This window comes from Saccopteryx bilineata, chromosome 2 (genome assembly GCF_036850765.1).
Source record: "Saccopteryx bilineata isolate mSacBil1 chromosome 2, mSacBil1_pri_phased_curated, whole genome shotgun sequence".
Lineage (NCBI taxonomy): Eukaryota > Metazoa > Chordata > Mammalia > Chiroptera > Emballonuridae > Saccopteryx > Saccopteryx bilineata.
Genome location: NC_089491.1, coordinates 56,104,100 through 56,116,565, shown reverse-complemented (window position 1 = coordinate 56,116,565; position 12,466 = coordinate 56,104,100). Strand labels below are relative to the sequence as shown.

Below are 12,466 nucleotides of genomic sequence, written 5' to 3'. Positions count from 1 at the left end.
TGTTCCCCATTTCCTTCTCCTCCACAAACTGGCTTCTCCTTCCCCCATTCCGCCATTTTGTCTGCCTCTTCCACATGGCCTCCCTGACCTGCCTCCATGGGCTCTTCCTAGAACAATGTGATCTCCCTCCAAATGGCCTTCTAGCTCCTCCTTTTAAAACTTTTTGGCGTGAAAGCCCTCCCCCAATGCACATTAGCATAACCATGCCCCTTCCCAAGCAAGAAGGCAATTAATATTATCACCTAGGTGAAACCCATTCACGTGGGCAGCACCATCTTTAATAAAGTGAGCATAATATATCTTATCTGCCCAACATTAATGTTTGTCCATATATACATGTATCTACTTTCCAATTCTTTACTTTCAGTTTTCCTATGTCTAAGTTTTAGGGTTTTTTCTTCCATTTAGGATATGACTAGACTTAAGAATTTCCAGTCTGACAGTTGCAGTCTTTTAACTGGTAATTGGATTTATTTACTTTTTATGTGTGATTCCTGATGTATTCAAATTTATTTCTAACTTATCTTTTTGCTTTCTTTTGCTTTTTCTATAGTCTCTCTTTTGTCTGTATTACTTTCTCCTGAGTTTCTTTATTTTTAACTTGACTCTTATTTTCTTCTGTTTTGAAATTTATATACTCATTTCTTTTTATTCAGTGAATAGTCTTAAATATTTTTTCAAATGATCAGATATGTGAAGAAAATATAATATCTTTCTACTCAAAATATGGTTCATGAACCAGTAGCATTAGGCATCACTGGAGAGCTTATTAGAAATGAAGACTCCCAGGTCTTATCCCAGACCTACTGAATCAGAATCTGCATTTTAATAACACCCCCAGTTGATTCATGTGCATATTAAATGTGAGAAGCACTAGTTTAATAAATACATATCTCCTTTGTTTAACAAATGTTAACATTTTGCTATAAAACTAAACTGCAGAAAACCATGTCATTTATATTCAAAATAGTTTAATAGGGATCTCTTAAAAATAAAGACATTTCTACAGATTCATAAAACCATTATCACCCTGGCTGGATAGTTCAGTTGGTTAGAAAATCATTCTGAAATGCAGAGGTTGTTGGTTCAATCCCCAGTCAGGGCACCTACAGAAACAGATTGATTTCTCTCTCTCTCTCTCTCTCTCTCTCTCTCTCTCTCTCTCTCTCTCTCCCTTCTATCTCTAAAATCAATCAACAAATTAAAAAACCATTATCACACTTAACATTAACTATTATTCACTAATGTCAATACCCAATTAGTGTTAAAAGTTCTCCATTGGTTTTCAAAATAGCTTTTACAGTTGGCATAGTGTATACTAGGATACAATCTTGGTTTATTCATAGCTTTTTTGGTCATTATGTTTCTTGTCTCTTACACTTCTTTGAATCTAAGCTGCTCCCTTTCTGTCTGCCCCACACATAGCTTTTCTTTTTATTACATTGTCTAGTTAGAAAGACCAGATTGACTGTCTTATAGAATGTCCCCATTTCTGGGTTTGTCTGACTGCTTCCTTGTTGTATTGTTTAACTGGTTCTTTTTAGCCCCTGTATTTTCTGTAACCTAGAAGTGAAAACGAAAGTCCTGATTAGAGTCAGGTTAAATATTTTTGGCAAGAATGCATTGTAGACAATGTTGTTTACTTCCCATTACATCAGTCAGGAAGCACATAATGTCTCATTCCATTTAATAATCATGTGAATATTCATCACTGGTTCTGATGGGGTAAGCCTGAAGCCTTCATTGTCATGTTTGGTTTTTCCTCTTGTGACTCACAAATAACCTGTGGGGTGAAGCCTTACTACTTTGCAAATATTCTGTTTCCCATCAGCTTTTCACATGGTTTTAACATTCCTTGGTTATATATATATATTTTTTTCTATTAGAAGCTACAAAATGATGATTTTCTAATTCTTTGTTCTTTTTACATGTATTGGCTGGGATTCTTTGATAAAGAAGAGCTTTCTTCCTTCTTCCTCTTTTTTTTTTAAGGACTTAATGTTTTGATTTTAGAGAGAGAAGAGAGAGAGAAAAGGGGGAAGAGAGGAGCAGGAAGTAGTAGTAACTGCTTCTCCTATATGCCTTGAATGGCAAGCCCAGGATTTTGAACCAGCAACCTCAGCATTCCAGGTTGACGCTCTATCCACTGCGCAACCACAGGTGGAAGAACTTTTTTTTTGACTAGGGCTATCGGGTTACCCTTTTTATTTTTCTTAAAAAACAAACATTATTTATTTATTAAAATTTTTATTTATTGATTTTTATGGAGAGGAAGAGAGACAGACACACACACATACACAGAGAAATATCAATTTGTTGTTCTATTCATTCATGCCCTCATTGGTTGATCCTTGTATGTGCCCTGACTGGGGATCAAACCCACAACCTCAGCCTGTTGGGATTATGTTTTAAACAGCTGAGCTACCCCACAAGGGCCTTATTTTAATTTTTTTGAAATTTTTACATTAAAAAAAATTTTAAATCAATTTCTATTTTCCAATTATATATTATTTTCACAGGTGTCACAGGTGTATAACCCAGTGACTAGACATTATATAGCTTACTAAATGATCATTCTGATGTCTTATACCCATCTGACACCATACATAATTATTATAATGTTATTGACTATATTCCGTATGCTGTACTTTACATCCCTATGACTAGTCTGTAACAAACAATCTGTACTTCTTAATCTCTTCCCCTTTATCACCCATCTTGCAAATCCTCCTCTTACTATTAATTGCAGTTATTACTTTAAAGACAGTATGAAGGTTTAACTATTTCTTTTTAACCCTTACAATGGCTTTCTATTATTTTTTTTAAGTGAGAGGAGGGAAGATAGAGATACAGACTTCCGCATGTGCCTCAACTGGGATCCACCTGGCAACACTTCTCTGGGGCCAATGCTTGAATCAACCAAGATATCCTCAGTGCCTAAGGCCAACACCTGGACCAACTGAGCCATCCTCAGAGCCGGGGCGACCACTCCAGCCAACTGAGCCACTGACTGTGAGGGGAGGGAGAAAGGGAGGAGGGAAAAGAAACAAATGGTCACTTCTTATGTGTTCGACTGGGGATTGAACCTGGGATGTCCATAAGTAGGTTTGACTTTCTATCCACTGAGCCAACTGGCCAGAGCCAACTCTTAAAATCTTAATGTCCATACTTTTTTTTTTTGGTATTTTTCTGAAGTGATAAATGAGGCAGAGAGACAGACCCCTGCATGCGCCCCACCGGGATCCACCCGGCATGCCCACCAGGGGGCAATGCTTGGCCCCTATAGGGCATTCCTCCACTGCAATCGGAGCCATTCTAGCACCTGAGGTGAATGGAGGCCATAAAGCCATCCTCAGTACCCGGGCCAACTTTACTCTGATGGAGCCTTGGCTGCAGGAGGGGAAGAGAGAGATAGAGAGAAGGGAGAAAGGGAAGGCTGGAGAAGCAGATGGGCACTTCTTCTGTGTGCCCTGGCTGGGAATCAAACCCGGGACTTCCACACAGTGGGCCAATGCTCTACCACTGAGCCAACCAGCCAGGGTTTAATATACATACTTAACCAAGTCAAAGTCAATCAATATCTCTACTCTCTTACTTGCAAATTCAGAATCTTGGAATCTTCTTCCACACTATTTTTGTCAGGGTTTTAATTCTATCTTCTTTCCCACACCCCAAATTAGACTTTCTCATGACTGATTTTTACAGTTGGCCTCTATCTTTTTATATTTGTCAGCATGTTAGCCAATTCCTTTATCCCTTCCCCCTATTTCTTTTTATCTCCTGTGATCATTTGCCATCTTTAGGAATGTCTTTTAACGTTTCTCTAGTGAGAAGCCTTTGGTGGTAAACAATCTTAGTTTTTGTTATTTCAAGAAGGAAAATAATTTTACTGAATATGGTATGTGGTTCTAGGTGGATGCTTATTATGCCTTCATCCTCCTGGTTCATTGTGAAGTGCTGGTCTCCAGCCTGCCACTCAGTCCTGTGACTTTCTTTTGTAGCTTCTCTTTTCTGCCTCCTATTTTGTGGTTGTTACAATGCGTTTATTTTGCTGAAGTACATTCTACAGTGGTTTATTTAAAAAAGGTATGTGAGGTAAATTTTTAGAGCCCTTGCATGTCTCCAAATGTCTTTATTCTACCCTCACATGTGATTTGTAGTTTGATACAAAATTTGGCAAGCACGATTCCTTAAATATTTTGAATTGTCCTAACACATTTCAGTGTTGTTTTTGAGAAGAAAATATTCTTTTGATTGCCCATTCTTCTTTTTATTCTCTGAAAGTGGTTAGCATCTTTGCTTTGTTCCTCCAGAATTGTATTGTGATACCCTGAAGTGTAGGCCTTTTATATTTATTTCAATCAGGCAGTTGAGCTCTTTCAAGTTGGAGACTTATGTTCTTCCATTCTGGATTTTTTAAAATATTAGTTCTTTGATAATTTTGTTCTCTTCCATTTTATTGATTTACTTTTTCTGGAACTACTATTAGTCATTTGCTAGATATTGTTGATTTCTCCTCTTGGTCTATTATCTTTTATCTCTTATTTTCATCTCTGTCTTTTATAATTCTACATTCTGAAAGATTTACTTAATTTTTATACTCCAACACTTCTATTAAATTTTTAATTTTGTTCATCATATTCTGAGTTTGCAAGAACTTTTTTTACAATTCATTCATTATCCTTTTTCATACCACCCTGTTCAGTTGTTGTTGTTTTTTTACAGGGACAGAGAGTGAGTCAGAGAGAGGGATAGATAGGGACAGACAGACAAGAACGGAGAGAGATGAGAAACATCAATCATCAGCTTTTCATTGCAACACCTTAGTTGTTCATTAATTGCTTTCTCATATGTGCCTTGACCACGGGCCTTCAGCAGACCAAGTAACCCCTTGCTCGAGAAAGAGACCTTGGGTCCAAGCCGGTGAGCTTTTTTTTTTTGCTCAAGCCAGATGAGCCTGCACTCAAGCTGGCGACCTTGAGGTCTCGAACCTGGGTCCTCCGCACACCAATCCGACGCTCTATCCACTGCGCCACCGCCTGGTCAGGCCCTGTTTAGTTTTTATGGATAAAATATCTTCTCCTGTCTCACTGAAAATAATGACAGTGTTAAAAACTGTATTATTCTACTTTGTACATTATAGTTGTGTCTTCTGGGTTCCTTTTAGTGTGTTTGTTTTGGACTCCTATTTTTCCTACTTGAAGCTTCAATAAAAGTCTGGCTATAACAAAACATTCTATGAAAGGAGATTTAGAGGAAATTAAAGGATAAAGAGGATGCTTTGGCTGCTCTTGTTTTAGAACTAAGCAGCTAATTTTTTACTGTCATCTTTCTCTCAACTTTACATATTATTGTCTTTGTAGGAAAAAAACCCAAGTAAACTTGATTTTTTTTAACATAGAATAAGACTGTTTTCTATGAGTAACTTAATTGAGGCATAACTTGTGTGGGATTTTTAATAGTATTGACTATAGGACATATATTTCTTTGTTTTAAGTATTGAATGCTAACATTTGGCCATACATACTTTAAGAACACTAGATCATTAGTTAGGAAGACTGGGTACTACTTCCTGGTTCTCGCTGTTCAACATTGGTATATCACTTTCCTTCTGTGAACCTCAATTTCCTCGTGTATAAAATAATATCTGTTTCCCTCACTGGGCCATTATGGGGACCAAATATAACAAACCATTTGTCTTTACTTATAAATCATCAGTTTAAAAGTTCTTAAATCCCTCTGTTCCACAAAGATCTGCAAGTGTGACACTTGCTCACCAAGGTGTTATTCTTTCAGAGAAGATGAACTTTTTTTGGCTAAGGGTTGGCAAAAAGCTGCTACCTTTTAATTTCTTTGTTTTTGTTTTTCTTATCTGGTTTAGTTTCAATTGTTTGAATCTGGATGACAACCCTAAAGCCATAGTGCATTTTATTCAGTCTCTGAATGGTTTTCTAAACACAAACATGGCTACATGACGTTGATGTCACTAATTTAATGTCAGAAAAATTACTTTAGTCCTTTAATCACCTTGGATGGATAAGACAGGTGGTCACTGAAAGTATAAAGGTATAATCCACGAGTGACTAAGGCTAAAAGCAATCCTCCTCAGAACTAGGTCAAGCAGTTTATTTAGAGCTTGGGTGGTGACTCAGCACGTAGAGGCCTGGACTTCCAGGTTGAGGGGCCTATGAGGTGGTTTTGGAGTGTGTGTGTAGCTTGGTAGGCAGAGTGATTCATTCTTCCAGAAGAGTCTGCATCTTTGTCTCTATGTCTTTCTTGTTTTTTTATTTGTGATTTTGTTTTTAACTATCTTAAGCCTTATGATCACATAATTTATATTTCTTTTCTCATATACTTTAATCCATCTAGTGAGTTGGCAAAAGCACCATTGCTAATCATGTATATAGTGATTCTACAGTTGTGTTTTTATTTTAAGTATTTTTTTAGATTTTATTTATTTATTTTTAGAGAGAGAGAAAAAGAGAGAGAGAGAGAGAGAGAGAGAGAAGGGAGGGAAGAGCAGGAAGTATCAACTCCCATATGTGCCTTGACCAGGCAAACCCAGGGTTTTGAACTGGTGACATCAGCATTCCAGGTTGATGCTTTATCCACTGTGCCACCAAAGGTCAGGCTATTTTAGGTTTTAAAAAAAATTATTTATTGATTTTAGAGAGAGAGGAAAGGAGGAAGGGGGAGAGATAGAGAGAAACATCAATCTATTTCTGTACGTGCCCTGATTGGGGATCAAATCCTCTGCCAACCATTCTATCTGGCCATGGCTACAGTTGTGTTTTTATTTTTTTAATTTAAATTTTAATTTTTTATGACAGAGAGAGAGAGAGAGACAGAGAGAGGGACACATGGGGTAGACAGACAGGAAAGGAGAGAGATGAGGAACATCAAGTCTTCGTCGCAGCCCCTTAGTCGTCGTTCACTGATTGCTTTCTCATATGTGCCTTGACTGGGGGGGGGGCGGCTACAGCAGAGTAAGTGACCCCTTGCTCAAGACAGCAAACTAGGGCCAAGCCAGCGACCACGCTCAAGCCATATGAGCCTGTGCTCAAGCCAGTGACCTTGGGGTTTTGAACCTGGGTCCTCTGCATCCTAGTCTGACGCTCTATCTACTGCGCCACCGCCTGGTCAGGCTACCTTTGTGCTTTTAAATAGCTGTTCAAGACAATCTTAAATTATAACTTAGTCTGACTTAAAGAATTTACAAGCAGAGTTGTTTTTTCTTTTAAGATTTTACTTATTCATTTGGAGGGGGGAGAGGAAGAGAGAAAGAGAGACAGAGAGAGAAGGGAGAGAAGCAGGAAGCATCAACTCTTATATGTGCCTTGACTAGGCAAGCCCGGGGTTTTGATCTGGCAACCTCAGCATTCCAGGTTGACGCTTTATCCACTGCGCCACCACAGGTCAGGCTCAAGCAGAGTTTGCTACTATATCTTGTCATGCTGAATTTTAAAAACATCTGATCCTATAGATCATTTATAAAATGTGAGGTGTTAAATATTCTTTATTTGATATTATACATAAACCATACTAAAATGCCCTTATTATTATTATTATTATTATTGATTTGAGAGAAAGAGAGAGAGAATGGAGAGAGACGAGAAGCATCAACTAGTAGTGGCTTCACTTTAACTGTTCATTGATTGCTTTTCTAATGGTTTTTTTTTTAATTTTTTTAAATTTTATTTATTCATTTTTAGAGAGGAGAGAGAGAGAGAGAGAGAGAGAGAGAGAGAGAGAAGGAGGGAGGAGGAGCTGGAAGCATCAACTCCCATATGTGCCTTGACCAGGGAAGCCCAGGGTTTCGAACCAGCGACCTCAGCATTTCCAGGTCGATGCTTTATCCACTGCGCCACCACGGGTCAGGCATTGATTGCTTTTCATATGTGCCTTGACAGGGTGGAGGGCTGAGGGGTAGCTCAAACCAGTGACCTTGGGCTTCAAGCCAGCAACCTTTTGGCTCAAGCCAGTGGCCTTGGAGTCATGTCAATGATTTCATGCTAAAGCCAGTGACCTCGCACTCAAGTTGGTGAGCCCACGCTCAAGGTTTCAAATGGGTGACCTCAGTGTTTCGGGTCTATGCTTTACCCATTGCACCACCACTGGTCAGGCTAAAATGCCTCTTGTTAAGTAAAAAGCAACAATTTAGATACAGGCAATTTTAATTAAATTGGCATAGTTAGAACCAAAAAGGTTAAATGAACACTGCCAGCTTAATTTAAGTCCTTGATCAGAAGTTGAAACACAAGCGAGTCTTGCTGTTCTGAGAGAGAGTGAAGGGATTTCCTCAGTATTTAAATATATTAATTTAACTGTTTATGTAAATCTAAATATAAAACCAATTTCCTACAGGGTTTGAGATGACATTCACCAGCTCTGTGAAAAGTTGAGCATTACAAATCAAGCCCAGTGACATTTTTAGCCTGACCTGTGGGGACAAAATGGACAGAACATCAACCTGGAACGCTGAGGTTGCTGGTTCAAAGGCCCAGGCTTGCCTGGTCAAGGCACATATGAGAAGCAATGAGTTGATGCTTCACCCACCCCACCCCCACTTTTCTCTTTCTCCCTCTCTCACCTCTCTCTAAAAATCAACAAATAAAATTTAAAAATAGATAATCGATTATATGTTTAGAAGGGGAAATCTTACAGTACTTGTTGAACTAAAATTACCATCAAAGTTCAAAAAGCTGAAAGATTCATCTGACCACAAGCCAATCTAATTTAAATCAGGACTGCCCAAAAGAAATGTTCTCTACTCAGCCGTGAGCACACTATGAAATGTATAGATGATGTATTGTAGATCTGTACACTTGAAACCTATATCATTTTATTGACCAATGTAACCTCAATAAATTTAATCATAAAAAGAACTCCTAGAAAAACAACAAAAGAAATGTTCTATCAACCATTCATTTCATGATCTGAATGCTGGCGTATGAGGTTAATTTAAATATGATACGCACTTAAAAATTTATGAAACATTTCTGTTTTGTAATGAATCAGGCAGTGGCCAACTATTACTCATTAGCAGCTTTTTTTGTTTATTTATTCATTTTTAGAGAGGGAGAGAGAGAGACAGAGAGGAAGAGAGAGGAGAGAGAGACAGAGAGAGAGAGAGAGAAGTGGGGAGGAGCTGGAAGCATCAACTCCCATATGTGCCTTGACCAGGCAAGCCCAGGGTTTCAAACCGGTGACCTCAGCATTTCCAGGTCGATGCTTTATCCACTGCGCCACCACAGGTCAGGCTCATTAGCAGCTTTTCTGAGATAAGCTATCAAGTCTGCCCTTTCTACACTCTTCTGAATGCCAGCAAAGATCATTTTATTCTAGGGATGTATTCTTCGGATTCTCCAATTATTCCATCAGTGTAGCCTCTCCCCAGGTGATGCCTTTTTCTTGTGGGCATCTGTGTAAGAGAATCTAGGGGTTTGAACTGTCTGTAGCCCAAAAAGATCATGGAGCTTTGGCACAGACTTGTGCTTGTCTACCCTTTGTGCAGTATGGCACTGGGCACACTTTTGAACAAAAATCTTCTTGATCTTCTCAACATCACACATTTAAAAATTATTTTTATTTTTTTATTTTTTACAGAGACAGAGAGAGAGTCAGAGAGAGGGATAGACAGGGACAGAAAGGAATAGAGAGATGAGAAGCATCAATCATTTTCGTTGCGCGTTGCAACACCTTAGTTGTTCATTGATTGCTTTCTCATATGTGCCTTGACCGTGAGGCTACAGCAGACCGAGTAACCCCTTGCTCGAGCCATCGACCTTGGGCTCAAGCTGGTGAGCTTTTTGCTCAAACCAGATGAGCTCTCACTCAAGCTGGCGACCTCGGGGTTTTGAACCTGGGTCTTCCGCATCTCAGTCCAACGCTCTATCCACTGCGCCACGTCCTGGTCAGGCTAAAAAAAATTTTTTTTAAATTCATTTTAGGAGAGAGAGAGAGAGAGAGAGAGAGAGAGAGAGAGAGAAAGAAAGAAAAGGGGGAGGAGCAGGAAGTATCAACTCCCTTATGTGCCTCGACCAGGCAAACGCAGGGTTTCAAACCGGCAACCTTAGCATTCCAGGTCGATGCTTTACCCACTGCACCACCACAGGACAGGCAAACATCACCCATTTTTAAATTGTTCTTTTGCTGAGTGTGAGACAGAGGTTCCCACTAGCGAGCTGGATGTCTTGCTGTCTCTCTCTTGGTCTACCTTCCTCTCATTCATTTGCTCTAGCTCTCACACTCTGTATAACTCTTGTTCTTTCTCTCAGGCCTGCTTTGCCTCCTATTTCTTCCCAACATATCCTTTTACATCTTTTAAAATTTTTATTTATGGAATTTATTGAGGCGACATTAGTTCATAAAATTCTATAGGTTTTAGGTTTACAGTTCTATAATACATCATACCTTTGAAGTCTTGTGTGAGCCCTTTGCCCGAGACAGGACCGTGCCGGGGAGGGAAGAGGACTGGTGTGCCCATGGTGAGACAGGACCGTGCCGGGGAGGGAAGAGGACTGGTGTGCCCATGGTTGCTGCTGGGGGAGGCTCATCTGCACCCCTTCTCTTACTCTCCCACTCCCTGTTCTGTCCGCTATTTGTAACCCAATGATGTCCACAGAGAAGCTTAAATGGAGGTTTAGATGTTCAGGTTATCTTCTCTCTTCACTCCTCATTTCCTTCTACTCCTGCTGCAGTCTGTGTATTGAAAACCTAGGTCTTCAGAAATATTTCTGTGTGAGAAAATGTGAGGGAGATTTCCTGGTCCTCTATCTGAAGGGGCACACAACAACAGGAAATAGGTAAAAATATCTAGCCACCTGTGCACCTGAAACTAATATGATACCGAATGTCAACTGTAATTGAAAAAGATTATAATATTGAAAATAAATAAATAAATAATCACAACCATAGAAGGTGTTTAAACACATACACAAAAGGGAAGATAGTGGGGAACTTTTATTTTAATTCCTCAGAGGATCATAGATGGTATTGAAGGGTAACTAGTCATTGATTAGCTTTTTTTTTTCCTGAAGCTGGAAACGGGGAGAGACAGTCAGACAGACTCCCGCATGCGCCCGACCGGGATCCACCCGACACTCTGCCCACCAGGGGGCGATGCTCTGCCCCTCCGGGGCATCGCTCTGTTGCGACCAGAGCCACTCTAGCGCCTGGGGCAGAGGCCAAGGAGCCATCCCCAGCACCTGGGCCATTTTGCTCCAATGGAGCCTCGGTTGCGGGAGGGGAAGAGAGAGACAGAGAGGAAGGAGAGGGGGAGGGGTGGAGAAGCAGATGGGCGCTTCTCCTGTGTGCCCTGGCCGGGAATCGAACCCGGGACTTCTGCACACCAGGCCGACGCTCTACCACTGAGCCAACTGGCCAGGGCCCATTGATTAGCTTTAAGGGGAGATTTTATGTCTATTTTTTTTTTCAAAGGCAACCCATAGTTATGACAAACCAAGACACTGAAATAAATGCAAGGCCAGCAATTTTAAGCAGAGGTTCCTAAAAGAATGGATCCAAAGAAGACATAGTGTAGAGCTGAGGAACAATAAATCCGTATTTGTTGAACCTGTAAACTACCTGGAAAGCTCTGGCAATGTTAAGACCTTTGGATAAATATAGCTGGACAAGAACAAATGAGTAATACTGGTAAAGTAGATTGTGCTTCTATGCATAAAGAGATATTATAAGCCATAACTCAGTTTACTTCACGCATTTATGAGGTACACACCAGGGACAAAGAGAGAGCTACAAAATAAATAAGACACTATCCTGTTAAAGAAATTAAGACTTCCTGCTATTTTATATGTATTTCACCCATTCAGATTATACAGTTCTGCTGTTGTATTCTGTGTGCTGTTCTTACTGGTAAGCCATGAGGTAAAACTTATTCTTTGTATAGGGCGTGTGCCTCTTCCTGGGAAAGACCGGACAGATCTCAAATCAGAAAGCCAGAACTCAGAGGGCTCTCAGAACATCAAGGTTCCAGGTTTGATTTCTGAACAGGGCACATACAAGAATCAACCAATGAATACGTAAATAAGTGGCGCAACAAACTGATATTTTTTCCTCTCTCCCTCTATTCTACTTTCTCTAAAATCAATATATATATAATCTCCACAAGATATAAACCGCATTACATAGTTGGATCTAGCTCTGTTTTTGTTTGTTTGGTTGGTAGTTACTTGTTTGTTTTCTGCTTGAGCTTTTAGTAAGGTCTCCTTTCAAGGTTCTGACCTTGTTTCACGTGTGTTTTGAAAAAAAAGAAAAGCAAAGAAAAGGGTTTTTAGCCTTTATGACTAGTGGTTCTTGAAGTGTGGTCTCTAGGACCAGCAGTATCAGGATTTACCTGGAAATTCATTAGTAATGCAAATTTTTAGGTCCCACCTCAGGAACTCTGGGGGTGGGGGCCCAGCGATGTGTTCACAAGCCTTCAGGGGGATTCTGAGGCTGGCTTACT

The 12,466-nt window shown here is 39.8% G+C and overlaps 1 pseudogene; it reads right to left on the bottom strand.

Annotated features, from left to right (window-relative positions):
* Nucleotides 1-9,233: 9,233 nt before the first annotated feature.
* On the bottom strand, nt 9,234-9,572 carry LOC136322226 (cytochrome c-like; annotated as a pseudogene).
* Nucleotides 9,573-12,466: the final 2,894 nt, after the last annotated feature.